The sequence below is a fragment of the Scyliorhinus canicula genome, chromosome 27 (assembly GCF_902713615.1).
Source record: "Scyliorhinus canicula chromosome 27, sScyCan1.1, whole genome shotgun sequence".
NCBI classification, from domain to species: Eukaryota; Metazoa; Chordata; class Chondrichthyes; order Carcharhiniformes; family Scyliorhinidae; genus Scyliorhinus; species Scyliorhinus canicula.
Genome location: NC_052172.1, coordinates 4,823,429 through 4,850,676, shown reverse-complemented (window position 1 = coordinate 4,850,676; position 27,248 = coordinate 4,823,429). Strand labels below are relative to the sequence as shown.

General features: G+C 58.2%; 1 long non-coding RNA gene across 1 annotated transcript; it reads left to right on the top strand.

The window, feature by feature from the left end:
* The first annotated feature begins 59 nt into the window (after positions 1 to 59).
* LOC119958010 lies at positions 60 to 25,698 on the top strand. The gene is made up of 2 exons (XR_005458955.1): positions 60 to 139; positions 24,511 to 25,698. It is a non-coding gene; the product is annotated as an uncharacterized LOC119958010 (long non-coding RNA).
* Positions 25,699 to 27,248: the final 1,550 nt, after the last annotated feature.

Below are 27,248 nucleotides of genomic sequence, written 5' to 3'. Positions count from 1 at the left end.
ACATTTCTGGCCTGGAAATCTGAACTGGGCCTTCTCCGGCTGGGCAGGTACCTCTTCTGTGAGTCCTTCCGCAGAGTGCAGGATCGTTTACAGAAGCCAAGTCGCACATCCTTCTTCAGGCGCCAGCTGCAGTTCTTTGGTAAGTCACTCACACGCCGAAAAGCTTCAAGACATTAAAATAGCTTCTCACCGTTTTTGTGAAGGGGAACGTGAGTGAGGTAGGTGGGTGGGGGGCCAGCTGGGTAGGGTGACAGGACTGCTGAGGCTGGGTCAGGTCGGGCAAGAGGAGCCCGGTGGTGGTGGGGGGGGGGGGGGGGGGGGTGTTGCGGTTCCGGGGGAGTTGGAGGGTCGGGGGGGTATGGGAGGCGTTGGGGAGTAGTCAGTGAGGAATCGGAGGATTGGAGTAAGTCAGATGGTTGGAGGAGGTTCAGAGGATGAGAGGGGGAGACGGTCGGGGGGGGGGTGTTTATGGGTCAAGGGGGAGTCGGAGAAACAGGGAAAATTGGAGAGGGGATCAGAGGGTCGGGGATGGTGGGGGGGAGAGTCAGAGGGGGAGTTGGGTGGTTGTGGGGGAGTTGGAGGGTTGCGGGGAGTCGGGGCAGGAGTTCGAGAAGGAGTCTCAGGGTCGGGGAGATGGAGCGTGAGGAGGGAATCAGAAGTGGGGGGCTGGAGGGTCACGAGGATGACTCAAAAGTTCAGGGGCAGTCGCAGGGTCGGGGAGTCCGAGGGTTAGGGGGAGTCACAGGGTCAGGGGGAGCCGGAGAGTCAGGGGGAGACGCAGGGTCAGGGGGAGTCACAGGGTCATGGGGAGTCGGAGGGTTGGGGGAGACGCAGGGTCAGGGGGAGTCGGAGGGTCGGGGGAGACGCAGGGTCAGGGGGAGCCGGAGGGTCAGGGGGAGTCGCAGGGTCAGGGGGAGACGCAGGGTCAGGGGGAGCCGGAGAGTCAGGGGGAGACGCAGGGTCAGGGGGAGTCGCAGGGTTAGGGGGAGTCACAGGGTCACGGGGAGTCAGAGGGTCAGGGAGAGACGCAGGGTCAGGGGGAGTCGGAGGGTCAGGGGGAGTCAGAGGGTCAGGGAGAGTCGGAGGGTCAGGGGGAGCCGGAGAGTCAGGGGGAGTCGGGGGGTCAGGGGGAGACGCAGGGTCAGGGGGAGACGCAGGGTCAGGGGGAGACGCAGGGTCAGGGGGAGACGCAGGGTCAGGGGGAGTCAGAGGGTCAGGGGGAGACGCAGGGTCAGGGGGAGTTGGAGGGTCAGGGGGAGTTGGAGAGTCAGGGGGAGACGCAGGGTCAGGGGGAGTCGGAGGGTCAGGGGGAGTCGCAGGGTCAGGGGGAGCCGGAGAGTCAGGGGGAGTCGGGGGGTCATGGGGAGTTGGGGGGTCATGGGGAGTCGGAGAGTCAGGGGGAGTTGGAGGGTCAGGGGGAGTCGCAGGGTCAGGGGGAGTTGGAGGGTCAGGGGGAGTCGCAGAGTCAGGGGGAGTTGGAGGGTCATGGGGAGACGCAGGGTCAGGGGGAGTTGGAGGGTCAGGGGGAGTCGGAGGGTCAGGGGGAGTCGGAGGGTCGGGGGAGTCGGAGGGTCAGGGGGAGTCACAGGGTCAGGGGGAGACGCAGGGTCAGGGGGAGTCGGAGGGTCAGGGGGAGTCGGAGGGTCGGGAGAGTCCGAGGATCGGGGGAGTCGGAGGGTCAGAGGAAGCCGCAGGGTCAGGGGGAGTTGGAGTGTCAGGGGAGTCGGAGGGTCAGGGGGAGTCGGAGGGTCATGGGGAGTCGGAGGGTCAGGGGGAGTCGGAGGGTCATGGGGAGTCGGAGGGTCGGGGAAGACGCAGGGTCAGGGGGAGTCGGAGGGTCAGGGGGAGTCGGAGGGTCGGGGGAGTTGGAGGGTCAGGGGGAGTCACTGGGTCATGGGGAGTAGGAGGGTCAGGGGGAGACGCAGGGGGAGTCGGAGTGTCAGGGGGAGTCCGAGGATCAGGGGGAGTCGGAGGGTCAGGGGGAGTCGCAGGGTCAGGGGGAGTTGGAGGGTCAGGGGGAGCCGGAGAGTCAGGGGGAGACGCAGGGTCAGGGGGAGTTGGAGGGTCAGGGGGAGTCAGAGGGTCAGGGGGAGTCAGAGGGTCAGGGGGAGTTGGAGGGTCAGGGGGAGTTGGAGGGTCAGGGGGAGCCGGAGAGTCGGGGGAGTCAGAGGGTCAGGGGGAGTCGCAGGGTCAGGGGGAGTCGGAGGGTCAGGGGGAGTCGGAGGGTCAGGGGGAGTCGGAGGGTCGGGGGAGTCGGAGGGTCAGGGGGAGTCGCAGGGTCAGGGGGAGTTGGAGGGTCAGGGGGAGTTGGAGGGTCAGGGGGAGTCGCAGGGTCAGGGGGAGTCGGAGGGTCAGGGGGAGTTGGAGGGTCAGGGGGAGTCGCAGGGTCAGGGGGAGTCGGAGGATCAGGGGGAGTCGCAGGGTCAGGGGGAGACGCAGGGTCAGGGGGAGTCGGAGGGTCGGGAGAGTCCGAGGATCGGGGGAGTCGGAGGGTCAGAGGAAGCCGCAGGGTCAGGGGGAGTTGGAGTGTCAGGGGGAGTCGGAGGGTCAGGGGGAGTCGGAGGGTCGGGGGAGTCGGAGGGTCAGGGGGAGTCGGAGGGTCGGGGGAGTCGGAGGGTCAGGGGGAGACGCAGGGTCAGGGGGAGACGCAGGGTCAGGGGGAGTTGGAGGGTCAGGGGGAGACACAGGGTCAGGGGGAGTTGGAGGGTCAGGGGGAGTTGGAGGATCAGGGGGAGTCAGAGGGTCAGGGAGAGACGCAGGGTCAGGGGGAGTCGGAGGGTCAGGGGGAGCCGGAGAGTCAGGGGGAGTCAGAGGGTCAGAGGAAGTCGGAGGGTCAGGGGGAGCCGGAGAGTCAGGGGGAGTCGGGGGGTCAGGGGGAGACGCAGGGTCAGGGGGAGTCGGAGGGTCAGGGGGAGCCGGAGAGTCAGGGGGAGTCAGAGGGTCAGGGGGAGACGCAGGGTCAGGGGGAGTTGGAGGGTCAGGGGGAGACGCAGGGTCAGGGGGAGCCGGAGAGTCAGGGGGAGTCGGGGGGTCATGGGGAGTTGGGGGGTCATGGGGAGTCGGAGGGTCATGGGGAGTCGCAGGGTCAGGGGGAGTCGGAGAGTCAGGGGGAGTTGGAGGGTCAGGGGGAGTCGCAGGGTCAGGGGGAGTTGGAGGGTCAGGGGGAGTTGGAGGGTCAGGGGGAGTTGGAGGGTCAGGGGGAGTCGCAGGGTCAGGGGGAGTTGGAGAGTCAGGGGGAGTCGGGGGGTCAGGGGGAGTCGGAGGGTCGGGGGAGTCCGAGGATCGGGGGAGTCGGAGGGTCAGGGGGAGTCAGAGGGTCAGGGGGAGACGCAGGGTCAGGGGGAGTTGGAGTGTCAGGGGGAGTCGGAGGGTCGGGGGAGTCCGAGGATCGGGGGAGTCGGAGGGTCAGGGGGAGTCGCAGGGTCAGGGGGAGTCGGAGGGTCAGGGGGAGTCGGAGGGTCGGGAGAGTCCGAGGATCGGGGGAGTCGGAGGGTCAGAGGAAGCCGCAGGGTCAAGGGGAGTTGGAGTGTCAGGGGGAGTCGGAGGGTCAGGGGGAGTCGGAGGGTCATGGGGAGTCGGAGGGTCAGGGGAGTCGGAGGGTCATGGGGAGTCGGAGGGTCGGGGAAGACGCAGGGTCAGGGGGAGACGCAGGGTCAGGGGGAGTCGGAGGGTCAGGGGGAGTCGGAGGGTCGGGGGAGTTGGAGGGTCAGGGGGAGTCACTGGGTCATGGGGAGTAGGAGGGTCAGGGGGAGACGCAGGGGGAGTCGGAGTGTCAGGGGGAGTCCGAGGATCAGGGGGAGTCGGAGGGTCAGGGGGAGTCGCAGGGTCAGGGGGAGTTGGAGGGTCAGGGGGAGCCGGAGAGTCAGGGGGAGACGCAGGGTCAGGGGGAGTTGGAGGGTCAGGGGGAGACGCAGGGTCAGGGGGAGTCGCAGGGTCAGGGGGAGTTGGAGGGTCAGGGGAGCCGGAGAGTCAGGGGGAGACGCAGGGTCAGGGGGAGTTGGAGGGTCAGGGGGAGACACAGGGTCAGGGGGAGTTGGAGGGTCAGGAGGAGTTGGAGGGTCAGGGGGAGTTGGAGGATCAGGGGGAGTCAGAGGGTCAGGGGGAGTCAGAGGGTCAGGGGGAGTCGGAGGGTCAGGGGGAGACGCAGGGTCAGGGGGAGTCGGAGGGTCAGGGGGAGCCGGAGAGTCAGGGGGAGTCAGAGGGTCAGAGGAAGTCGGAGGGTCAGGGGGAGCCGGAGAGTCAGGGGGAGTCGGAGAGTCAGGGGGAGTCAGGGGGTCAGGGGGAGACGCAGGGTCAGGGGGAGTCGGAGGGTCAGGGGGAGCCGGAGAGTCGGGGGAGTCAGAGGGTCAGGGGGAGTCGCAGGGTCAGGGGGAGTCGGAGGGTCAGGGGGAGACGCAGGGTCAGGGGGAGTCGGAGGGTCAGGGGGAGTCGGAGGGTCGGGGGAGACGCAGGGTCAGGGGGAGTTGGAGGGTCAGGGGGAGTCGCAGGGTCAGGGGGAGTTGGAGGGTCAGGGGAGAGACGCAGAGTCAGGGGGAGTCGGAGGGTCGGGGGGAGCCGGAGAGTCGGGGGAGTCAGAGGGTCAGGGGGAGTCGCAGGGTCAGGGGGAGTCAGAGGGTCAGGGAGAGACGCAGAGTCAGGGGGAGTCGGAGGGTCGGGGGGAGCCGGAGAGTCGGGGGAGTCAGAGGGTCAGGGGGAGACGCAGGGTCAGGGGGAGACGCAGGGGGAGTCGGAGGGTCAGGGGGAGTCGCAGGGTCAGGGGGAGTCGGAGGGTCAGGGGGAGTCGCAGGGTCAGGGGGAGACGCAGGGTCAGGGGGAGTCGGAGGGTCAGGGGGAGTCGGAGGGTCGGGGGAGACGCAGGGTCAGGGGGAGACGCAGGGTCAGGGGGAGACGCAGGGTCAGGGGGAGTCGCAGGGTCAGGGGGACTCGGAGGGTCAGGGGGAGTCGCAGGGTCAGGGGGAGTCAGAGAGTCAGGGGGAGTCGGAGGGTCGGGAGAGTCCGAGGATCGGGGGAGTCGGAGGGTCAGAGGAAGCCGCAGGGTCGGGGGAGTCGGAGGGTCAGGGGGAGTCGGAGGGTCGGGGGAGTCGGAGGGTCAGGGGGAGTCGGAGGGTCGGGGGAGTCGGAGGGTCAGGGGGAGTCGGAGGGTCGGGGGAGTCGGAGGGTCAGGGGGAGTCACTGGGTCATGGGGAGTAGGAGGGTCAGGGGGAGACGCAGGGGGAGTCGGAGTGTCAGGGGGAGTCCGAGGATCAGGGGGAGTCGGAGGGTCAGGGGGAGACGCAGGGTCAGGGGGAGACGCAGGGTCAGGGGGAGTTGGAGGGTCAGGGGGAGACACAGGGTCAGGGGGAGTTGGAGGGTCAGGGGGAGTTGGAGGATCAGAGGAAGTCGGAGGGTCAGGGGGAGCCGGAGAGTCAGGGGGAGTCGGGGGGTCAGGGGGAGACGCAGGGTCAGGGGGAGTTGGAGAGTCAGGGGGAGACGCAGGGTCAGGGGGAGTCGGAGGGTCAGGGGGAGTCGCAGGGTCAGGGGGAGCAGGAGAGTCAGGGGGAGTCGGGGGGTCATGGGGAGTCGCAGGGTCAGGGGGAGACGCAGGGTCAGGGGGAGTCGGAGGGTCAGGGGGAGCCGGAGAGTCAGGGGGAGTCAGAGGGTCAGGGGGAGACGCAGGGTCAGGGGGAGTTGGAGGGTCAGGGGGAGTTGGAGAGTCAGGGGGAGACGCAGGGTCAGGGGGAGTCAGAGGGTCAGGGGGAGACGCAGAGTCAGGGGGAGTTGGAGGGTCAGGGGGAGTTGGAGAGTCAGGGGGAGACGCAGGGTCAGGGGGAGTCGCAGGGTCAGGGGGAGTCGGAGGGTCAGGGGGAGTCACAGAGTCAGGGGGAGTCGGAGGGTCAGGGGGAGTCGCAGGGTCAGGGGGAGTCGGAGGGTCAGGGGGAGTCGGGGGGTCATGGGAGTTGGGGGGTCAGGGGGAGTCGCAGGGTCAGGGGGAGACGCAGGGTCAGGGGGAGTCGGAGGGTCAGGGGGAGTCACAGAGTCAGGGGGAGTCGGAGGGTCAGGGGGAGTCACAGAGTCAGGGGAGTCGGAGGGTCAGGGGGAGATGCAGGGGCAGGGGGAGTCGGCGAGTCAGGGGGAGTTCGAGGGTCAGGTTGAATCGCAGGGTCAGGGGGAGTCACAGAGTCAGGGGGAGTCGGAGGGTCAGGGGGAGTCAGAGGGTCAGGGGGAGACGCAGGGTCAGGGGGAGACGCAGGGGCAGGGGGAGTCGGCGGATCAGGGGGAGATGACGGGTCAGGGGGAGTTGGAGGGTCGGGGGAGACGCAGGGTCAGGGGGAGACGCAGGGTCAGGGGGAGTTGGAGGGTCAGGGGGAGACACAGGGTCAGGGGGAGTTGGAGGGTCAGGGGGAGTTGGAGGGTCAGGGGGAGTTGGAGGGTCAGGGGGAGTTGGAGGATCAGGGGGAGTCAGAGGGTCAGGGAGAGACGCAGGGTCAGGGGGAGTCGGAGGGTCAGGGGGAGTCGCAGGGTCAGGGGGAGACGCAGGGTCAGGGGGAGTCGGAGGGTCGGGAGAGTCCGAGGATCGGGGGAGTCGGAGGGTCAGAGGAAGCCGCAGGGTCAGGGGGAGTTGGAGTGTCAGGGGGAGTCGGAGGGTCGGGGGGAGTCGGAGGGTCATGGGGAGTCACTGGGTCATGGGGAGTAGGAGGGTCAGGGGGAGACGCAGGGTCAGGGGGAGCCGGAGAGTCAGGGGGAGACGCAGGGTCAGGGGGAGTTGGAGGGTCAGGGGGAGTTGGAGGGTCAGGGGGAGTTGGAGGGTCAGGGGGAGTTGGAGGATCAGGGGGAGACACAGGGTCAGGGGGAGTTGGAGGGTCAGGGGGAGTTGGAGGGTCAGGGGGAGTTGGAGGGTCAGGGGGAGTTGGAGGATCAGGGGGAGTCAGAGGGTCAGGGAGAGACGCAGGGTCAGGGGGAGTTGGAGGGTCAGGGGGAGTCAGAGGGTCAGGGGGAGTCGGAGGGTCAGGGAGAGACGCAGGGTCAGGGGGAGTCAGAGGGTCAGGGGGAGTCGGAGGGTCAGGGAGAGACGCAGGGTCAGGGGGAGTTGGAGGATCAGGGGGAGTCAGAGGGTCAGGGAGAGACGCAGGGTCAGGGGGAGTCGGAGGGTCAGGGGGAGCCGGAGAGTCAGGGGGAGTCAGAGGGTCAGGGGGAGTCGGAGAGTCAGGGGGAGTCAGGGGGTCAGGGGGAGACGCAGGGTCAGGGGGAGTCGGAGGGTCAGAGGAAGCCGCAGGGTCAGGGGGAGTCGCAGGGTCAGGGGGAGACGCAGGGTCAGGGGGAGTCGGAGGGGTCGGGGGAGACGCAGGGTCAGGGGGAGTCGGAGGGTCGGGGGAGACGCAGGGTCAGGGGGAGTTGGAGGGTCGGGGGAGACGCAGGGTCAGGGGGAGTCGGAGGGTCGGGGGAGACGCAGGGTCAGGGGGAGTCGGAGGGTCAGGGGGAGTCGCAGGGTCAGGGGGAGCCGGAGAGTCAGGGGGAGTCAGAGGGTCAGGGGGAGACGCAGGGTCAGGGGGAGTTGGAGGGTCAGGGGGAGTCGGAGAGTCAGGGGGAGACGCAGGGTCAGGGGGAGTCGGAGGGTCAGGGGGAGTCGGGGGGTCATGGGGAGTCGCAGGGTCAGGGGGAGACGCAGGGTCAGGGGAGTTGGAGGGTCAGGGGGAGTCGGAGGGTCAGGGGGAGTCAGAGGGTCAGGGGGAGTCAGAGGGTCAGGGGGAGTCGGAGGGTCAGGGGGAGTTGGAGGGTCAGGGGGAGTTGGAGAGTCAGGGGGAGTCAGAGGGTCGGGGGAGACGCAGGGTCAGGGGGAGTCGGAGGGTCAGGGGGAGTCGCAGGGTCAGGGGGAGTCACAGGGTCAGGGGGAGACGCAGGGGCAGGGGGAGACGCAGGGGCAGGGGGAGTCGGCGGATCAGGGGGAGATGACGGGTCAGGGGGTGTCGCAAGGTCAGGGGGAGTCGGAGGGTCAGGGGGAGATGCAGGGTCGGGGGAGCCGGAGGGTCAGGGTGGGTTGCAGGGTCAGGGGGAATCGGAGGGTCAGGGGGAGTCGGAGTGTCAGGGGAGTCGGAGGGTCATGGGGAGTCGGAGGGTCACGAGGAGATGCAGGGTCAGGGGAAGATGCAGGGTCAGGGGGAGTCAGAGGGTCAGGGGGAGTTGTAGGGTTGGGGGACACAGGGTCAGGTGGAGTCAGAGGGTCGGGGGAGTCGGAGGGTCAGGGGGAGTCGGAGGGTCAGAGGGAGTCGCTGGGTCAGGGGGAGTCGGAGGGTCAGGGGGAGTCGGAGGGTCAGAGGGAGTCGCTGGGTCAGGGGGAGACGCAGGGTCAGGGGGAGACGCAGGGTCAGGGGGAGACGCAGGGTCAGGGGGAGACGCAGGGTCAGGGGGAGCCACAGGGTCAGGGGGAGTTGCAGGGGTCAGGGGGTGTCGCAAGGTCAGGGATAGACGCAGGGTCAGGGGGAGGCGCAGGGTCAGGGGGAGTCGCAGGGGTCAGGGGGGGTCGCAGGGTCAGGGGGAGTAGCAGGGTCAGGGGGAGACGCAGGGTCAGGGGGAGACGCAGGGGCAGGGGGAGTCGGCGGATCAGGGGGAGATGACGGGTCAGGGGGAGTTGGAGGGTCGGGGGAGACGCAGGGTCAGGGGGAGACGCAGGGTCAGGGGGAGTTGGAGGGTCAGGGGGAGACACAGGGTCAGGGGGAGTTGGAGGGTCAGGGGAGTTGGAGGGTCAGGGGGAGTTGGAGGGTCAGGGGGAGTTGGAGGATCAGGGGGAGTCAGAGGGTCAGGGAGAGACGCAGGGTCAGGGGGAGTCGGAGGGTCAGGGGGAGTCGCAGGGTCAGGGGGAGACGCAGGGTCAGGGGGAGTCGGAGGGTCGGGAGAGTCCGAGGATCGGGGGAGTCGGAGGGTCAGAGGAAGCCGCAGGGTCAGGGGGAGTTGGAGGGTCAGGGGGAGTCGGAGGGTCGGGGGGAGTCGGAGGGTCATGGGGAGTCACTGGGTCATGGGGAGTAGGAGGGTCAGGGGGAGACGCAGGGTCAGGGGGAGCCGGAGAGTCAGGGGGAGACGCAGGGTCAGGGGGAGTTGGAGGGTCAGGGGGAGTTGGAGGGTCAGGGGGAGTTGGAGGGTCAGGGGGAGTTGGAGGATCAGGGGGAGACACAGGGTCAGGGGGAGTTGGAGGGTCAGGGGGAGTTGGAGGGTCAGGGGGAGTTGGAGGGTCAGGGGGAGTTGGAGGATCAGGGGGAGTCAGAGGGTCAGGGAGAGACGCAGGGTCAGGGGGAGTTGGAGGGTCAGGGGGAGTCAGAGGGTCAGGGGGAGTCGGAGGGTCAGGGAGAGACGCAGGGTCAGGGGGAGTCAGAGGGTCAGGGGGAGTCGGAGGGTCAGGGAGAGACGCAGGGTCAGGGGGAGTTGGAGGGTCAGGGGGAGTCAGAGGGTCAGGGAGAGACGCAGGGTCAGGGGGAGTCGGAGGGTCAGGGGGAGCCGGAGAGTCAGGGGGAGTCAGAGGGTCAGGGGGAGTCGGAGAGTCAGGGGGAGTCAGGGGGTCAGGGGGAGACGCAGGGTCAGGGGGAGTCGGAGGGTCAGAGGAAGCCGCAGGGTCAGGGGGAGTCGCAGGGTCAGGGGGAGACGCAGGGTCAGGGGGAGTCGGAGGGTCGGGGGAGACGCAGGGTCAGGGGGAGTTGGAGGGTCGGGGGAGACGCAGGGTCAGGGGGAGTTGGAGGGTCGGGGGAGACGCAGGGTCAGGGGGAGTCGGAGGGTCGGGGGAGACGCAGGGTCAGGGGGAGTCGGAGGGTCAGGGGGAGTCGCAGGGTCAGGGGGAGCCGGAGAGTCAGGGGGAGTCAGAGGGTCAGGGGGAGACGCAGGGTCAGGGGGAGTTGGAGGGTCAGGGGGAGTTGGAGAGTCAGGGGGAGACGCAGGGTCAGGGGGAGTCGGAGGGTCAGGGGGAGTCGGGGGGTCATGGGGAGTCGCAGGGTCAGGGGGAGACGCAGGGTCAGGGGAGTTGGAGGGTCAGGGGGAGTCGGAGGGTCAGGGGGAGTCAGAGGGTCAGGGGGAGTCAGAGGGTCAGGGGGAGTCGCAGGGTCAGGGGGAGTTGGAGGGTCAGGGGGAGTTGGAGAGTCAGGGGGAGTCAGAGGGTCGGGGGAGACGCAGGGTCAGGGGGAGTCGGAGGGTCAGGGGGAGTCGCAGGGTCAGGGGGAGTCAGAGGGTCAGGGGGAGACGCAGGGGCAGGGGGAGACGCAGGGGCAGGGGGAGTCGGCGGATCAGGGGGAGATGACGGGTCAGGGGGTGTCGCAAGGTCAGGGGGAGTCGGAGGGTCAGGGGGAGATGCAGGGTCGGGGGAGCCGGAGGGTCAGGGTGGGTTGCAGGGTCAGGGGGAATCGGAGGGTCAGGGGGAGTCGGAGTGTCAGGGGAGTCGGAGGGTCATGGGGAGTCGGAGGGTCACGAGGAGATGCAGGGTCAGGGGAAGATGCAGGGTCAGGGGGAGTCAGAGGGTCAGGGGGAGTTGTAGGGTTGGGGGACACAGGGTCAGGTGGAGTCAGAGGGTCGGGGGAGTCGGAGGGTCAGGGGGAGTCGGAGGGTCAGAGGGAGTCGCTGGGTCAGGGGGAGTCGGAGGGTCAGGGGGAGTCGGAGGGTCAGAGGGAGTCGCTGGGTCAGGGGGAGACGCAGGGTCAGGGGGAGACGCAGGGTCAGGGGGAGACGCAGGGTCAGGGGGAGACGCAGGGTCAGGGGGAGCCACAGGGTCAGGGGGAGTTGCAGGGGTCAGGGGGTGTCGCAAGGTCAGGGATAGACGCAGGGTCAGGGGGAGGCGCAGGGTCAGGGGGAGTCGCAGGGGTCAGGGGGGGTCGCAGGGTCAGGGGGAGTAGCAGGGTCAGGGGGAGACGCTATGTCAGGGGGAGTCGGGGAAGATGGGGGCGCAGTCAGAGGGTCAGGGGGGACGCAGGGTCGGGGGAGTTGCAGGGTCAGGGGGAGACGCAGGTTCAGGGGGAGACGCAGGGTCAGGGGGAGACCCTATGTCAGGGGGAGTCGCAGGGTCAGGGGGAGTCGCTATGTCAGGGGGAGTCGGGAAAGATGGGGGCGCAGTCAGAGGGTCAGCGGGAATCAGGAAGGTCAGTTGAATAGTTACCCAGGTGTAAGATGTTTTGTTTCAGTCTAACCTTCCCTGGGTAACTACCCGAGTCAGCGAGTCAGAATGCTCTGGAATCTCTGACTAACTCAGAGGTGCAGAATTTCTCAATGGATTCAGGATTCAGGGGAATTGAAACTCGGCAGGCAGTTCACGCAGAATCCTTATGTTGGGACCTCCGAGATGTCCGGGGGGGGCATCTTCTGGGGCTCTCCTGGACGCTGACCACCTGGAGACCGCAAGGTCTCTGGAGAACAAGCTGTATGATGGATTTTTGAAACATGGAACGGAATCATTTCAACAAAATAAATAAATAAATAAATCATCTTTTATTGTCACAAGTAGGCTGACATTAACAGTGCAATGAAGTTACTGTGAAAAGCCCCTCGTCGCCACATTCCGGCGCCTGTTCGGGGAGGCCGGTACGGGAATTGAACCGTGTTGCTGGCCTTGTTCTGCTTTTCAAGACAGATGTTTAGACCACTGAGCTAAAGCAACCCCAGGAATCCCGTGTGGTGAATGTGATTCACACTATATATAGTTGCCAATATCACTCCATGTATATATGTTCGTTATCTACCCATTGTAAGTGCAGTTGCACTATCCGACCACCAGAGGGAGTCGCTCTGGGAGTACGCTAGAGTTTGTACTGGGCTGCTCCCTTGGCTCCGCCCAGGACTCCTCCCCCTGGGACCGATGTATAAAGATCAGTGCCTTAGAGCCAGCCTGCCAGTTCACCTGAAGTTCAACGACGAATAGGCGGGCTCTATTGTAAGTGTATTAAAGCCTCTGTTCAGATCCAACTACACGTGTTCGCTGAATTGATGGTTCCATCATCCCATGCAGTTGAAAGATTGGGGGGGGGGGGGGCAATCAGTAAATGAGGAATGGTCCCATCAGAAATCACTGGAGGCAGGAAAGGTCCCAGAGGACTGGAAAGTGGCTAATGTAACACCACTGTTTACGAAGGGAGGGAGGCAGAACACGGGAATTTATAGGCCGGTTAGCCTGACTTCGGTCATTGGTACGATTTTAGAGCCTGTTATTAAAGATGAGATCACGGATTACTTGAAAGTGGATGGTAAAATAGGACTGAATCAGCACGGCTTTGTCAAAGGGAGGTCGTGAGTGACAAATCTGTTAGAGTTCTTTGAGGAGGTAACAAGTTAGACAAGGGAGAACCAGTGGACGTGATGTATTTAGATTTCCAGAAGGCCTATGACAAGGTGCCGCATTGGAGACTGTTGAATACGTTAAGAGCTCATGGTGTTAAGGGTAGATCCTGGCATGGATCGAGGATTGGCTGACTGGAAGAAGGCAGAGAGCGGGGATAAAGGGGTATTTTTCAGGATGACAGCCGGTGACTAGTGGTGTGCCTCAGGGGTCTGTGCTGGGACCACAACTTTTTACAATATACATTAATGATGGAAGAAGGTATTGAAGGCACTGTTGCTAAATTTTCAGATGATACAAAGATCTGTAGAGGGACAGGTAATATTGAGGAAGCAGGGGGGCTGCAGAAGGACTTGGGCAAGCTAGGAGAGTAGGCAATGAAGTGGCAAATAGATAGATAGATAGAGAAATACAGCACAGAACAGGCCCTTCGGTCCACAATGTTGTGCCGAACTTTTGTCCTAGGTTAATCATAGAATTTTGGACACTAAGGGCAATTTTTCATGGCCAATCCACCCAACCTGCACATCTTTGGAAATACAATGTGGAAAAGTGTGAGGTTATGCACTTTGGAAGGAAGAATCTAGGCATAGACTATTTTCTAATGGGAAAATGCTTCGGAAAGCAGAAGTACAAAGGGACTTGGGAGTCCCTGTTCACAATTCTCTTAAGGTTAATGTGCAGGTTCAGTCGGCAGTTAAGAAGGCAAATTCAATGTTAGCACTCATGTCAGGAGGGCTAGAATACAAGACCAGGGATGTACATCTGAGGCTGTATAAGGCTCTGGTCAGATCCCAGTTGGAGTATTGTGAGCAGTTTTGGGCCCAGTATCTAAGGAAGGATGTGCTGGCCTTGGAAAGGGTCCAGAGGAGGTTCACCGGAATGATCCCTGGAATGAAGAACCTGTTGTATGAGGAACATTTGAGGACTCTGATGAGAGGGGATCTTATTGAAACTTACAGGATACTGCGAGGCCTGGATAGAGTGGACGTGGAGAGGATGTTTCCACTTGTAGGAAAAACTGGAACCAGAGGGCACCATCTCAGATTAAAGGGACGATCCTTTAAAACTGAGATGAGGAGGAATTTCTTCAGCCAGAGGGTGGTGAATCTGTGGAACTCTTTGCCGCAGAAGGCCGTGGAGGGCAAATCACTGAGTGTCTTTAAGACAGAGATAGATAGGCTCTTGATTAATAAGGGGATCAGGGGTTACGGGGAGAAGGCAGGAGAACGGGGATGAGAAAAATATCAGCCATGATTGAATGGCGGAGCAGACTTGATGGGCCGAGTGGCCTAATTCTGCTCCTATGTCTTATGGTCTTATGGTCACGGACACAGGCAGGAGGGAAGCAGTCACCTTTCCCCATGGGACCTGATTCACGGCAGTAAACACGAGCTGCTGGATGTGCTGGGCTCTTCGTGAACAAGTTGCCCTGTTGCTCACTTCAAGGGAACTGGAGCTGGTTTCTGATGCAGTGTATTTGATTCTGACATTTCATTGATTAAAGACGCAGCGTACTTGGTTTAAGGACATGCAACAAAAAATAATCTATACTGAGAGGAATAAATTTTGCGAGAATTCAGACAGGTGTGCTGTAAATATTGTGGTGCTTGGATTGTTGGGAGAGAGGCGGGAGCTTTTCCCCGTGCTGCCTGTGTGCTCCACAGTCACTCAGTAGCACCCTTCGCTGCGTCTGCACATTGCCAGTCAGCCGTGTTGAGACCAGTAAAAAAAGGTCCACATTTTCTGTGCTTGCAACCTCTATTCTGGGCATCCATAGAATTGTAGGAGGCGATTTACCGGCCTGGTCGCGTTCGACTTGGCGACGGGACCAGGCCGTTGACACAGGAGACACTGCATGTGTGATCCTGGTTTTCATATTTAAATGATCCAGTGGCTCATTTGAATGTGCATCCGCGGGATTCTCCTGGTGCCCGAGACCTCGCCAGGGCGACGGGTTATAGAACATAGAACATTACAGCGCAGTACAGGCCCTTCGGCCCACGATGTTGCGCCGTCCTGTGAAACCCCTCTAAAGTCCCTCTACACTATTCCCTTATCGTCCATATGTCTATCCAATGACCATTTGAATGCGTTTAGTGTTGGCGAGTCCACTACTGTTGCAGGCAGGGCATTCCACGCCCTTACTACTCTCTGAGTAAAGAACCTACCTCTGACATCTGTCCTATATCTATCTCCCCTCAATTTAAAGCTATGTCCCCTCGTGCTGGACATCACCATCCGAGGAAAAAGGCTCTCAATGTTCACCCTATCTAATCCTCTGATCATCTTGTCTGCCTCAGTTAAGTCACCTCTTAACCTTCTTCTCTCTAACGAAAACAGCCTCAACTCCTTCAGCCTTTCCTCGTAAGATCTTCCCTCCATACCAGGCAACATCCTTGTAAACCTCCTCTGTACCTTTCCAAAGCTTCCAAATCCTTCCTATAATGTGGCAACCAGAACTGCACGTAATACTCCAAATGCGGCCGCACCAGAGTTTTGTATAACTGCAACATGACCTCATGGCACCAAAACTCAATCCCTCTACCAATAAAAGCTAACAAAAGCCTTCTTAACAACCCTCTCAACCTGGGTGGCAACTTTCAGGCATCTATGGACATGGACACCGAGATCTCTCTGCTCGTCCACACTACCAAGAATCTTACCATTAGCCCAGTACTCTGTCTTCCTATTATTCCTTCCAAAATGAATCACCTCACATTTTTCTGCATTAAACTCCATTTGCCACCTGTCAGCCCAGCTCTGCAGCTTATCTATGTCCCTCTGTAACTTGTAACATCCTTCTGCACTGTACACAACTCCACCGACTTTAGTGTCATCTGCAAATTTACTAACCCATCCTTCTACGCCCTCCTCCAGGTCATTTATAAAAATGACAAACAGCAGCGGCCCCAAAACAGATCCTTGTGGTACACCACTAGTAACTGGACACCAGTCTGAACATTTCCCATCAATCACCACCCTTTGTCTTCTATCAGCTAGCCAATTACTGATCCAAACTGCTAAATCACTGATCAATAAGCGGGTGCAATTTGAGGCGGAGGGCATAGCCGCAGACAGGGAGGGCAGATACCTGATGGTAAGGGGCAGACTGGAGGGGAGAAGAGTGGTGCTGGTGAATATATATGCCCCGAACTGGGGCGACGTGGACTTTATTAAAAGAGTGCTGGGGAAGATCCCAGACCTGGACTCACGTAGGCTAATAATGGGGGGGGGGGCACTTTAACACGGTCCTTGATCCGGGGCGGGACTGGTTATGTCCCAGAACGGGTAGACTCCCAGCAATGGCAAGGGAGCTGAAAGGGTTATGGAGCAAATGGGGGCAGTGGACCCCTGGAGAGCCAGACAGCCAACAGGAAGGGGCTACTCGTTTTACTCGCATGTCCATAAAGTATATTCTAGGATAGACTTCTTTGTCCTAAGCAGGGACTGTGTAAGGGAGGTAAAGAATACGGAATATTCGGCAATCACTATCTCGGACCATGCCCCGCACTGGGTAGACCTGCAGGTCGGAGGGGCGAATCACCAACGCCCACAATGGAGGCTAGACGTGGGACTGTTGTCGGAGGAGGGGATATGTGAGAGGCTTCGGAGGTGTATGCAAAACTACTTGCAGGTGAACGATACGGGGGAGGTCTCAGCGGCGACCCTGTGGGAGGCGCTGAAGGCAGTAGTGCGGGGAGAGCTGATCTCAATTGGGGCCCACAGGGCCAAGGCGGACAGAGCAGAAATGGACAGATTGGTTAGGAAAATGTATCGGATAGACGAGGAACTCGCGGAGTCCCCAGGGGAGGACCACTCAGGGAGAGGCAGAGACTACAGCCGGAACTGGGGGCGTTATCCACGAGTAGGGCCGTGGAACAGCTTTGGAAGGCGAGGGGTGTGGTGTACGAGCATGGGGAAAAGGCCAGCAGATTTTTAGCGCAGCAACTCAAGAAGAGGGAGGCGGCCAGTGAAATAAGTAGAGTGATTGGTGGGGAGGGGAGGGGAGTGGAGTGGAGGACCCGGCAGGATTGAATAAGGTATTCCGGGACTTCTATAGCAAGCTGTACACTTCGGAGCCCCCGGAAGAGCCGGAGGAGATGAAAAGGTTTCTGGACGGGTGATGAGCCATCAATTGCACCTGAGACGAGTTGCTGTACAAAAGTTAGGCTTTGATAAGCTAGAACTTAGCCCTGCGGTCGACTACAATAAATGGACGACCGCCGGGCGTTCTGACTATTTATACCTCGGTATGGAGGCGTGGTTAACTCAGCCTCTCAACCAATCGGAGAGCCGTCACATGACTGGTCTCAATCAATCGGTCGAGAGGCACATGACCGACCAGGGCCAATGGTAAGCTGGTGTTCTGCACCAATGTCAGACAGCTATGCAAATAATACCACCACAACGGGCTAACATTCCCAACAGTAGGTGGGGGGGCGAGTGGATGGGCTGGGGGCCCCGATTAGAGTGGAGGAGGTATTGGGGGGCCTGAAGGCCATGCAGTCGGGGAAATGAAATGAAAATCGCTTATTGTCACGAGTAGGCTTCAATGAAGTTACTGTGAAAAGCCCCTAGTCGCCACATTCCGGCACCTGTCCGGGGAGGCTGGTACGGGAATGCCCCAGGACCGGATGGATACCCAGTAGAGTTTTACAAGAAGTTCTCTGAGTTAGTGGGACCGGTCTTGGCGAGGGTTTTTAATGAGGCAAGGGACTGAGGGACCCTGCCGCCGCCGATGTCGCAGGCCACCATATCACTGATATTGAAGCGGGATAAGGACCCGGAAGCGTGCGGGTCATACAGGCCAATCTCCCTGATCAATGTAGATGCCAAGCTCCTGGCAAAGGTCCTGCCGATTAGAATTGAGGACTGCGTACCGGAGGTGATTGGAGATGACCAAACTGGGTTCGTGAAAGGCAGGCAGCTGTCGGCCAACTTGAGAAGATTACTCAATGTGATCATGATGCCCCCGACGGGCAAGGAGGTGGAGGTAGTGGTGGCGATGGATGCCGAGAAGGCCTTTGACCGGGTGGAGTGGGGCTATCTATGGGAGGTGCTCGGACGGTTGGGGTTCGGGGAGGGTCTGGTGAATTGGATCAGACTATTGTATCAGGCCCCAAAGGCCAGCGTCAGGACAAACAGAGAAGTGTCCGAGTATTTTAGACTATACCGCAGGACCAGACAGGGCTGCCCACTCTCCCCGCTGCTGTTTGCGCTGGCCGTAGAGCCGCTGGCGATTGCGCTGAGAGCCGCAGAGGGTTGGAAGGGGATGGTTAGGGGCAGGGTGGAACACGGGGTCTCCCTCTATGCGGACGACCTGCTCCTGTACGTGTCGGACCCACAGGCCGGGATGGAAAGTATACTGGAAACACTGAGGAAGTTCGGCCAGTTTTCAGGGTACAAATTAAATATGGCCAAGAGTGAGATGTTTGTGGTGCAGGCAAGGGGCCAGGAGAACAGACTTGAGAGGGCTACCATTTAGACTGGTTGGGGAAAGTTTCCAGTACTTGGCGATTCAGGTGGCACGAGACTGGGGCAGGCTGCACAAGTTAAATTTGACCAGGGTGGTGGAACAAATGAAGAGGGAGTTTCGGAGATGGGATGCACTCCCGCTGTCACTGGCGGGGAGGGTGCAGACTGTAAAGATGACAATCCTCCCTAGATTCCTGTTCATTTTTCAGTCTCTCCCGATCTTTATCCCACAGTCCTTTTTCAGAAGGACTGGCAAAATCATCATGAGCTTTGTCTGGACGGGAAAATCCCCACGGGTGAAGAAGGCGATGCTTGAGAGGAGCCGCAGCGAGGGAGGGCTGGCATTGCCGAGTCTGATCAACTATTACTGGGTGGCCAACATCGCTATGATAAGGAAGTGGATGGTGGGTACGGGGTCTATCTGAGAGCGGGTGGAGGCGGCTTCGTGCAGGAGCACCAGTTTGGCAGCCCTGGTCATGGCTACCCCACCGCTGTCGCCGGCCAGGTACTCCACCAGCCTTGTAGTGGGGATGGCCCTGCGGATATGGGGCCAGTGGAGGAGGCATTTAGGGGAGGTGGGTGTGTCTGTTTGGGCTCCAATATGTGATAACCATCGATTTGCCTCCGGGAGTATGGAGGGGGGGTTTCGAGCATGGCGGCGGGCGGGGGTGGGGAGGGTGGGCGATATGTTCCTGGAAGGGAGCTTTGCGAGTCTGAGGAGCTTGGAGGAGAAATTTGGTCTGGTCAGGTGCCTACAGTTGCGGGACTTTGTCCGTAGACAGGTCCCATCCTTCCCACGCCTCCCGCCAATGGGGATCCAAGACAGAATAGTCTCTAGAGGGGAAGGAGGGGAGGGTAGAGTCTCGGATATTTACAAGGTGCTCATGAAGGGGGAAGAGTCCCAGACGCAAGAACGGAAACTCAAATGGGAGGAGGAGCTAGGCGGGGAAATGGAGGATGAGCTGTGGGCAGAAGCCCTGAGTAGGGTAAACTCGACCGCAACATGTGCCAGGCTCGGCCTGATTCAGTTTAAGGTCATTCACCGGGCCCACATGATGGTGGCTCGGATGAGCAAATTCTTTGGGGTAGAGGACAAATGCGCTAGGTGCGCGGGAGGACCAGCGAACCACGTACACATGTTTTGGGCATGTCCGATGCTTAGGGGGTACTGCGAGGGATTTGCGGGGATCATGTCCCGGGCGCTAAAAACAAGGGTGGCGATGGGTCCAGGGGTGGCTATTTTGGGGGTTCCGGAGGACCTGGGAGTCCAGGGCGAGAAAGAGGCCGATGTTCTGGCCTTTACTTCCCTGATAGCCCGGTGACGAATACTGCTGGCATGGAGGGACTCAAAACCCCCGAAGACTGGGCTATGGCTTTCGGACATGTTGAGTTTTCTGGGTATGGAAAAAATTACGTTCGCCTTAAGGGGATCTGTACAGGAGTTCGCCCGAAGGTGGCAACCATTCATCGACTTCTTTGCGGGAGAGTGAGCGTCAGCGGGGGGGTGGGTGGGGGTGTCCATTCCCTGCAGTTTCCCTCCCCATCCGATGCATCCTAAGTCTTGCCTCGTCGCATCATAATTGCCTTCCCCCCAGCTATAATTCTTGCCTTGTCGTATATACCTATCCCTTTCCATCACTAAAGTAAACGTAATCGAATTGTGGTCACTATCGGAGGCCTATAGAAAACCCCTAACAGGGTGACCTCTCCTTTCCTGTTTCTTAACTCAGCCCATACTACCTCAGTATTCGAGTCCTCATCAAACGTCCTTTCTGCCAACGTAATACTGTCCTTGACTAACAATGCCACCCCTTCCCCCCTCTTACCACCTTCCCTGTGCTTACTGAAATATCTAAACCCCGGCACCTGCAACAACCATTCCTCGCCCTGCTCTATCCATGTCTCCGTAATGGCTACAACATCGAAGTCCCAGGTACTAACCCATGCCGCAAGCTCACCCACCTTATTCCGGATGCTCCTGGCGTTGAAGTAGACGCACATTAAGCCACCTTCTTTCCTGCTGGTACACTCCTGCAACTTTGAAACCTTACTCATGACCTCACTACTCTCAGCTTCTTGTGTACTGGAGCTACAATTAAGGTTCCCAATCCCCTGCTGAACAAGTTTAAACCCTCCCGAAGAGCATTAGCAAACTTCCCCCCAGGATATTAGTACCCCTCTGGTCCAGGTGTAGACCATCCCGTTTGTAGAGGTCCCACCTACCCCAGAATGAGCCTCAATTGTCCAGGAATCTGAAACCCTCCCTCCTGCACCATCCCTGCAGCCACGTGTTCAACTGCTCTCCCTCCCTATTCCTCGCCTCGCTAGCACGTGGCACGGGTAACAACCCAGAGATAATAACTCTGTTTGTCCTGGATCTAAGTTTTCACCCTAGCTCCCTGAATTCCTGCCTTACATCCCTATCCCTTTTCCTACCTATGCCGTTGGTACCTATGTGGAGCACGACTTGGGGCTGCTCCCCCTCCTCCTTAAGGATCCCGAAAACGGGGTGGTACCGGTTTCCACAAACGTGGACCAGTCATAATGGCACCGGGCGGAGGGGGTTGGTCTCCTAGACCATCAGAGACCCCCGTGTGTTTGGGTACAGGGCAGGGTGGCACCCTGGCACTCCGTCTGGCTCATGGGCATGTTGGCACTGCCACTGGGGCACCCTGGCAGTGCCACCTTGGCCCTGGTTTCAGGGTGGCACTGCCAAGGATCCGGCCCTGGGGAGGGGCATTACCAGGTGAAGGCGATTGAGGGGGTGTTCCCCGAAGAATCCCTGAGGTTGGGAGGAAGGGGGGGGGGGGAGGGTGGATTGAGAACGGTTGGAGGGGAGGGAAGATCAGGGCAGCCAGACGCTGCCCACTCGATCAGCGAGGAGCCTTTCCTGCCGGCGAGCCCAGCGGGAAATGCGACCTCGGCGGAGAGAAACTCCCCAGGGTCAAAGCAAGTGGCGAAGTGCCATTGAATAGCGGGGTGTGTCTCGGTGCTGCAGCCACTGAGAAATACCCTGCTAAACACGCCCAAACCCGCACACAGATTGTTTCCGGTTAGATCGCGCCCACAGAATAGAATCACAAATCTCGACAGTCCCATTCGGCCCATCGGGTCTGCACCAACCCTCTGAAAGAGCACCCTACCCAGGCCCACTCCTCCCCCGCCCTATCTCCATAGCAGGGCAGCACGGTAGCATGGTGGTTAGCATAAATGCTTCACAGCTCCAGGGTCCCAGGTTCAATTCCCGGCTGGGTCACTGTCTGTGCGGAGTCTGCACGTCCTCCCCGTGTGTGCGTGGGTTTCCTCCGGGTGCTCCGGTTTCCTCCCACAGTCCAAAGATGTGCGGGTTAGGTGGATTGGCCATGCTAAATTGCCCTTAGTGTCAAAGTAAGGTTAATGGGGGGGGGTTACTGTTATAGGGTGGATACGTTAGGCTTGAGTAGGGTGATCAGTGCTCGGCACAACATTGAGGGCCGAAGGGCCTGTTCTGTGCTGTACTGTTCTATGCTCTATGTTCTAACCCCACCTTATCTGCACATCTTTGGACTTGTGGGAGGAAACCGGAGCACCCGGAGGAAACCCACGCAGACACGGGGAGAACGTGCAGACTCCACACAGACAGTGACCCGAGGCCAGAATTGAACCCAGGCTGTGAGGCAGCAGTGCTAACCACCGTGCCAGACAATCAACTCCATCAGATGTCCAGTTTTCTATAGATATATTCCGTAGCTTCACACTGAGTCTGGCGTTTAATTAAAGATCTGTTAATTAAATTTAAACTCCACTAGCTGACGTGGTGGGATTTGAGCCGATACCTTCAGGGTACTAGTCTTGGCCTCCAGATTACTCGTTCATTGACATTTGGCTGCATTTTGTATAGAAGAAAAGAGACTTTGTGGAAGGGATCTTTAATTAAAAGCCGGACTCAGTGAGAAGCTGTCAAATTGTCTTTAAAAACCTGCCTGGTCGACTAGTCTCCTTTGGGGAAGGAAATCTGCCACCCTTACCCGGTATGGCCGACATGAGGCTCCAGTCCCTGAACTGGAAGCGGGCATAATTGCAAAATAAAGCTTTGTGTTCGAAAATGGCGGCCGGGACCCCATTCCGGCATACATGACCCTTTTCCCAGGGTTTCCAATTTTCAGGAATGCCTTGCAAGGCTGCAGGTTGGTTCGGATTGCGAGCCTCCGCTCTGCGTCCCCTGGCCTGGCCGACTCCATTGTGGGCAGAGGCATGTCCTGGTCCTCTGCAATTTCCATGGGGTTGGGCCAGCTTTTCAAAGAGCTGTGGCCTCAGAAATGCCACGAATCATAGTCTTTACGAGACAACCATTTAAGCCACCCCACCCACAATTTTGCATTCTTTGCTGAGAGCCTAGACATCCATTAGAGTATTGAAACACCTGAGCCCCAGGGAAAACATTGCACGATTGACAGCTCTGTTCCGTCAATTGCATAATGTTTATTCAAACAAGGTAAAAAAGGTTTCAAAGTGTTTGTAATTTCTGCTTTTGATACTTTAAAAGGTCTGGATGATTAACACATTTATTGAGCTGTAGGTAAAAGGGAGACTTAGTTCAAGAAAGTGAAAAATTATCAAAGAATGTTTTTTGAAAAGCATTCTTTAGCGCATCCTATTGTCACTGTAGGATTCTTTGGTTCCATATAGTGTATAGTGGTTGAATTGGCATGGAATTGCCACAACTTGTATGGGGCATGAGGGGCCAAAGGAGATGGATGTGGGCACACATCTTGGCATTGGGGGGCCTGAGGAACAAGAGGGAGTGGGTGGTGGGGCATGAGGTGGCACAGATAGGTCATGGGGCGGGGTGAGGGGAGGCGAGGGGGGGGGGGCTAGAGGGCCTTATTTTTTCATTATAATTGGGACCAAGTACCATGCCAGTGAATAGGGTCTTTTGAACAGCCCGCCTTAACACCTGGCGGTCCACGAGGCTGCCTCCGAACTCTTTCTGGGTTGCCTGGCACAACAGCGGCCTACACCCGTGCCCCCCCCCCCCCCCCCCACCCCAGTGAAAACTCTAACTTCCGAGGCAGACTGGCCAAGCCAGGAGTTTGCCCGACTTCTGTTCCCCACCTCGGGTATGGAAATCCAGCCCATCATCGCTGCACCATCATTCTGTTGGCATTTACGGAATGGGATTGGACTAATTATTCCTCCCCAGTGAGGGGTGGGAAATCCACATGGCCCCTGTGTAGCCCACCCGCAGTGCATTATGACTGCTTCCGGGGGGAGAGGGGGGGGGGGGGGGGGTGTGAGCCATCTGCCCCTCCCCCCAGCCCCACCCCTTGCAATATTCTCCCCATTGTCTTTGGTCCCTGTCGGGGCTAATTCCATCCTTCTCCCCGGCTCAGTCTGACGCTGAACCACACCTTCTACACTCCCGGTCCCATATGTGACCCCAAGGTGAGCTTCTAATCACATATGCGCGCCACCACTAAGGCCGTCCAGTTCTACCTCCCGAAGGCCGCTACTCTCCGCTTATCCACATTACGGAATCCTTCATTTGTATCTTTTTGTATTTCTAGTCTTGACTATTGTTCTTGGTATCTTGACAAACACATGGATAGGATGGGTATAGAGGGATACGGCACAAGGAAGTGCTGAGGGTTTTGGCAAAGGTTGGTATCATGACTGGTGCAGGCTTGGAGGGCCGAAGGGCCTGTTCCTGTGCTGTATTGTTCTTTATTCAAATCCTACCATGGGGAGGGGGGGGGGGGGTGCTCCCATTTTTCACCTTGCACCCGCCATAAACATGAGGTCAGCCAAAGTTGAACTCTGCTGCCTTGTTGGCCTACAGTAGGCCCTGACAATGTCTGGATTTTAAGATTCTCAGCTTGCTTTTCAAATCCCTCCAGGACCCCTGCCCGTCCTTCCCTCTGTCATCTCCTCTTGCCCTACATCCCACTGAGATGTGCGCTCTCTTCTAATTCTGGCCCCTTGAGCATCCCTGGGCAAGGCTTGCTGCCTCCCCGCTACCCCTCCCGTTCCCCGCTCCTCCTCCCCGCTCCCCCTCCCAACCTCAGCTCTCCCCCCCCCCCCCATGTAGTGGAGGTGGGTCCGCCATTGACCAGCAGCGTGATCGTCCAGTCCTGTCGCTGCCAAAGGGGTCTCCCATTGTTTGTACCCTCCACTACTGGGGATACCAGAGCAGCGGGGCGGGGGTTGGGGGGGGGGGGGGTGATTTGCCGTCGGCAGGACCAGAAGGTCCCACCGGCAGAAAAATCCCGCCCCCTGTTGTCAGTTGATTTACCATTGGCCACCGTGCCTACAGTCACCTCCAGCCCTAAGCTCTCGGATCCCCTCCCTAAATGTCTCCAACTCTTGACCTCGTTTCCTTCCCCTGAGACGCTGTTAAAGCTACTTCTGGGACCAAGCCTTTTGGCCATTTCCCCGGGGTGGCTCGCTCTCTAACGTGCCTCGATAACACTCCTGTGAGGCACCTTGGGAAGTTTTAGGATAATATATTCTTCTGTTAAAGCACTACTGAGATGCTATTAAAGTATTTTCCCCGTAAGCGTCGGGAGCATAAAAATGATAACTTTAGCTTCTCTTCACTCAAGGGCCCAGCGTAGACCCACGGATGCCCTCGCTGGGACCAGCTCAGTGGATCTGTTGCACCATATTGATCAGTAACTACTGCAGAGCTCTGATAGCCGCAGTGTCCTGCGTGCGTTTACAGTAGGCACTCTGCAGGCACCGCAAACCTCACTGATTTATTATTATTTTTTTGACAGGGCTCACTGGAAGCGACCAGGACTGGGAGCGCTCTGAACCTTTAACACTGCTGACTGCAGCCCAGCCGAGTTCAGCTCGTTTGCAAAGGAGCCACAAGAAGACGTGGCACTTGCCAAGTCTGCCCGGCTCGGAACCACGCTGCAAAAAGCATTTATCAGTTGGCCTTCGGGGAATCCACAATTTGCAAAATATTGAACGACTTACAACCATCTGACGTTGAGCCAAACAATTAATTAGTCAGCAACATGATTTGTGTGACACTGCGAACCTGTGGCTCCATTTTAGATTCTAGACACGAGGCAACAATTTGGGATTGTGCACAAAACGGCAGGGAGCTGAATGCCTGCCAATTGCAGTCTTAACATTTTCTTTCCCGTCTTCAAGTCAGACTCGTTTTTTCCAGCACTGTACAGGAATTCCGGTTTCTATGGCAACCTTCTACCTCGTAAATGAGGTTTGTTATTGTTGTGACTTGCCGAGAATTTTCACCGCTCATGGGAACATTTTATGCAAGGCTAGCAGAACCTGGGCAACAAACGATAAAAGTGCAGCATAGATCTGTCCTAGAATATCACAGCATCAATTGAGGCTATTTGGTCCTCTACACCTGTGCTGAGTGTGATAAATGTTGGAATGTTTTTTATATTATATATATTTGAATTATATGTCTGTCGCAGTCATATTATCAAAATAACGTAGGTGAAGATGTCCAGATGATATCTCTGCTAAAGCTGAGATTGAGGGGTTAACAGTTGGGTAAACTGTGCAGCCACTCACGGGAGGGGCTGGGTCTGTTTTTAGTTTCGTTTTCAGCCCTGCCCCCTGTCTGTCGTTTTTAGTTTCATTTTGAGCCCTGCCCCCTGTCTGTTGTTTTTAGTTTCATTTTGAAAGTCCTGCTCTGGTTCTGCGGAAAGGAGTTGTGTTTCTCAGACTGACGTCCGAAAGCTTCTCTCCCAAGGACATTGTGAATAAATCTGTAAGCCACTGAGTGTGAACTTTATTAATAAGTGGTATTTGACCTGTGTGTGTGGATTTTGCTTAATTTAAAGTTTGGAAGTAGATGGGAAAATAAGCTCAAAGACCTTTATTTCTTTGTCAGAGCTGTTTAATTGTTAATTGAAAACTGTTTCTTCCTGGATGTCAATAGGGTAAATTCTGTGTTCATAATAAAGTTTAATATAAGAGATCCCTGGTTATCAGTGGAATCACTTCTAGAGAGAAGTAACTTTAGAACAGAAGAACATAAGAACTAGCAGCAGGAGTAGACCCTTTGAGCCCACTCCACCATTCAATGAGATCATGGCTGATCTTTCTGTGAATTCAGCTCCACTCACCCGCCTGAACATCCATAACCCTTTATTCCTTTATTCTTCAAAAAACTATCTTTATCTTGGAAACATTTAATGAAGGAGCCTCAACTGCTTCACCGGGCAAGGAATTCCATAGATTCACAACCCTTTGGGTGAAGAAGTTCCTCCTAAACTCAGTCCTAAATCTACTTCCCCTTATTTTGAGGCTATGCCCCTTAGTTCTGCTTTCACCCGCCAGTGGAAACAACCTGCCCGCATCTATCCTATCTATCCCGTCATAATTTTATATGTTTCTATAAGATCCCCCCACATCCTTCTAAATTCCAACGAGTACAGTCCCAGTCTACTCAACCTCTCCTTGTAATCCAACCCCTTCAGCTCTGGGATTAACCTCGTGAATCTCCTCTGCACACCCTCCAGTGCCAGCAAGTCCTTTCTCAGGTAAGGAAAATTTGTTGGGGTCTCATATGGTTTCCTGACATAAAGTGGAGTCTGGTCCGGATACTGTAACAGGAATTGGGGGCTCGTCCGGGATTAAAAGGTATAATTCCCAGGCTCACTTGGGATTACTGAATTAAGTGACAGTGAGTGTGAGGAACTTGCGCTTTCTTTCAGGTGTTGAACTCTGTCATGAGTCTGTGATAGAACCATCCAATTAGCTCCCTGCTCCTCTTTCCGCACATGGCTCTGCATTTTTTTTACTAATTCAAGTCTTTATCCCATTCTCTTTTGAATATCACACTTTCGGGCAGGGTATTTTGGATAGAGCAACCTGCTGTGTAAAAAAATAAATGTTTCCTCAAGTTGCCTCTGGTTCTTGTGCCAATCAACATAAATCTGTGAACCCTCTGGTTTCCAACTCTTCTGCCTCTGGGAACAGCTTTTTCCTTCTTACTCCCTCAAATGGTTTTGAATAATTCGATCAAATCTGCTCGAAATAGAGCAGCCTCAGCTTTCCCGGTCTCTCCGCATTACCTGAAATCCCTCGTTCCTGGTATCATTCGAGCAAATCTCCTCTGCGCCTTGCCCAAGGCCTAAACCGTGATGCCCAGAATTGAACCAATACCCCAGGTGTGGTCTAACGGTGTTTTATAACTGCTTAGCACAGCTTCCTTGTTCTTAGTCATAGTCAACAGCATAGAAACTGGCCCTTCGGCCCACCGTCTCTGTGCTGACCAACAAATACCAATCTATGCTAATTCCATGTCCCAGCACTTGGTCCATAGCTCACTCCGCGGTGACGATTTAAGCGCTCGTCCGGATGCTTCTTAAATGTTGTGAGTGTTCCCGCTTCCACCACCCTCTCAGGCAGCACGTTCCACTCCCGCCTCCCTCTGGGTGAACAAACGTCTCCTCGGGGCCCCCCTCTAAACCCCTTACTCCTCATCTTAAACCAGTGCCCTCTGGTCTAAGACACCCTTGCCACG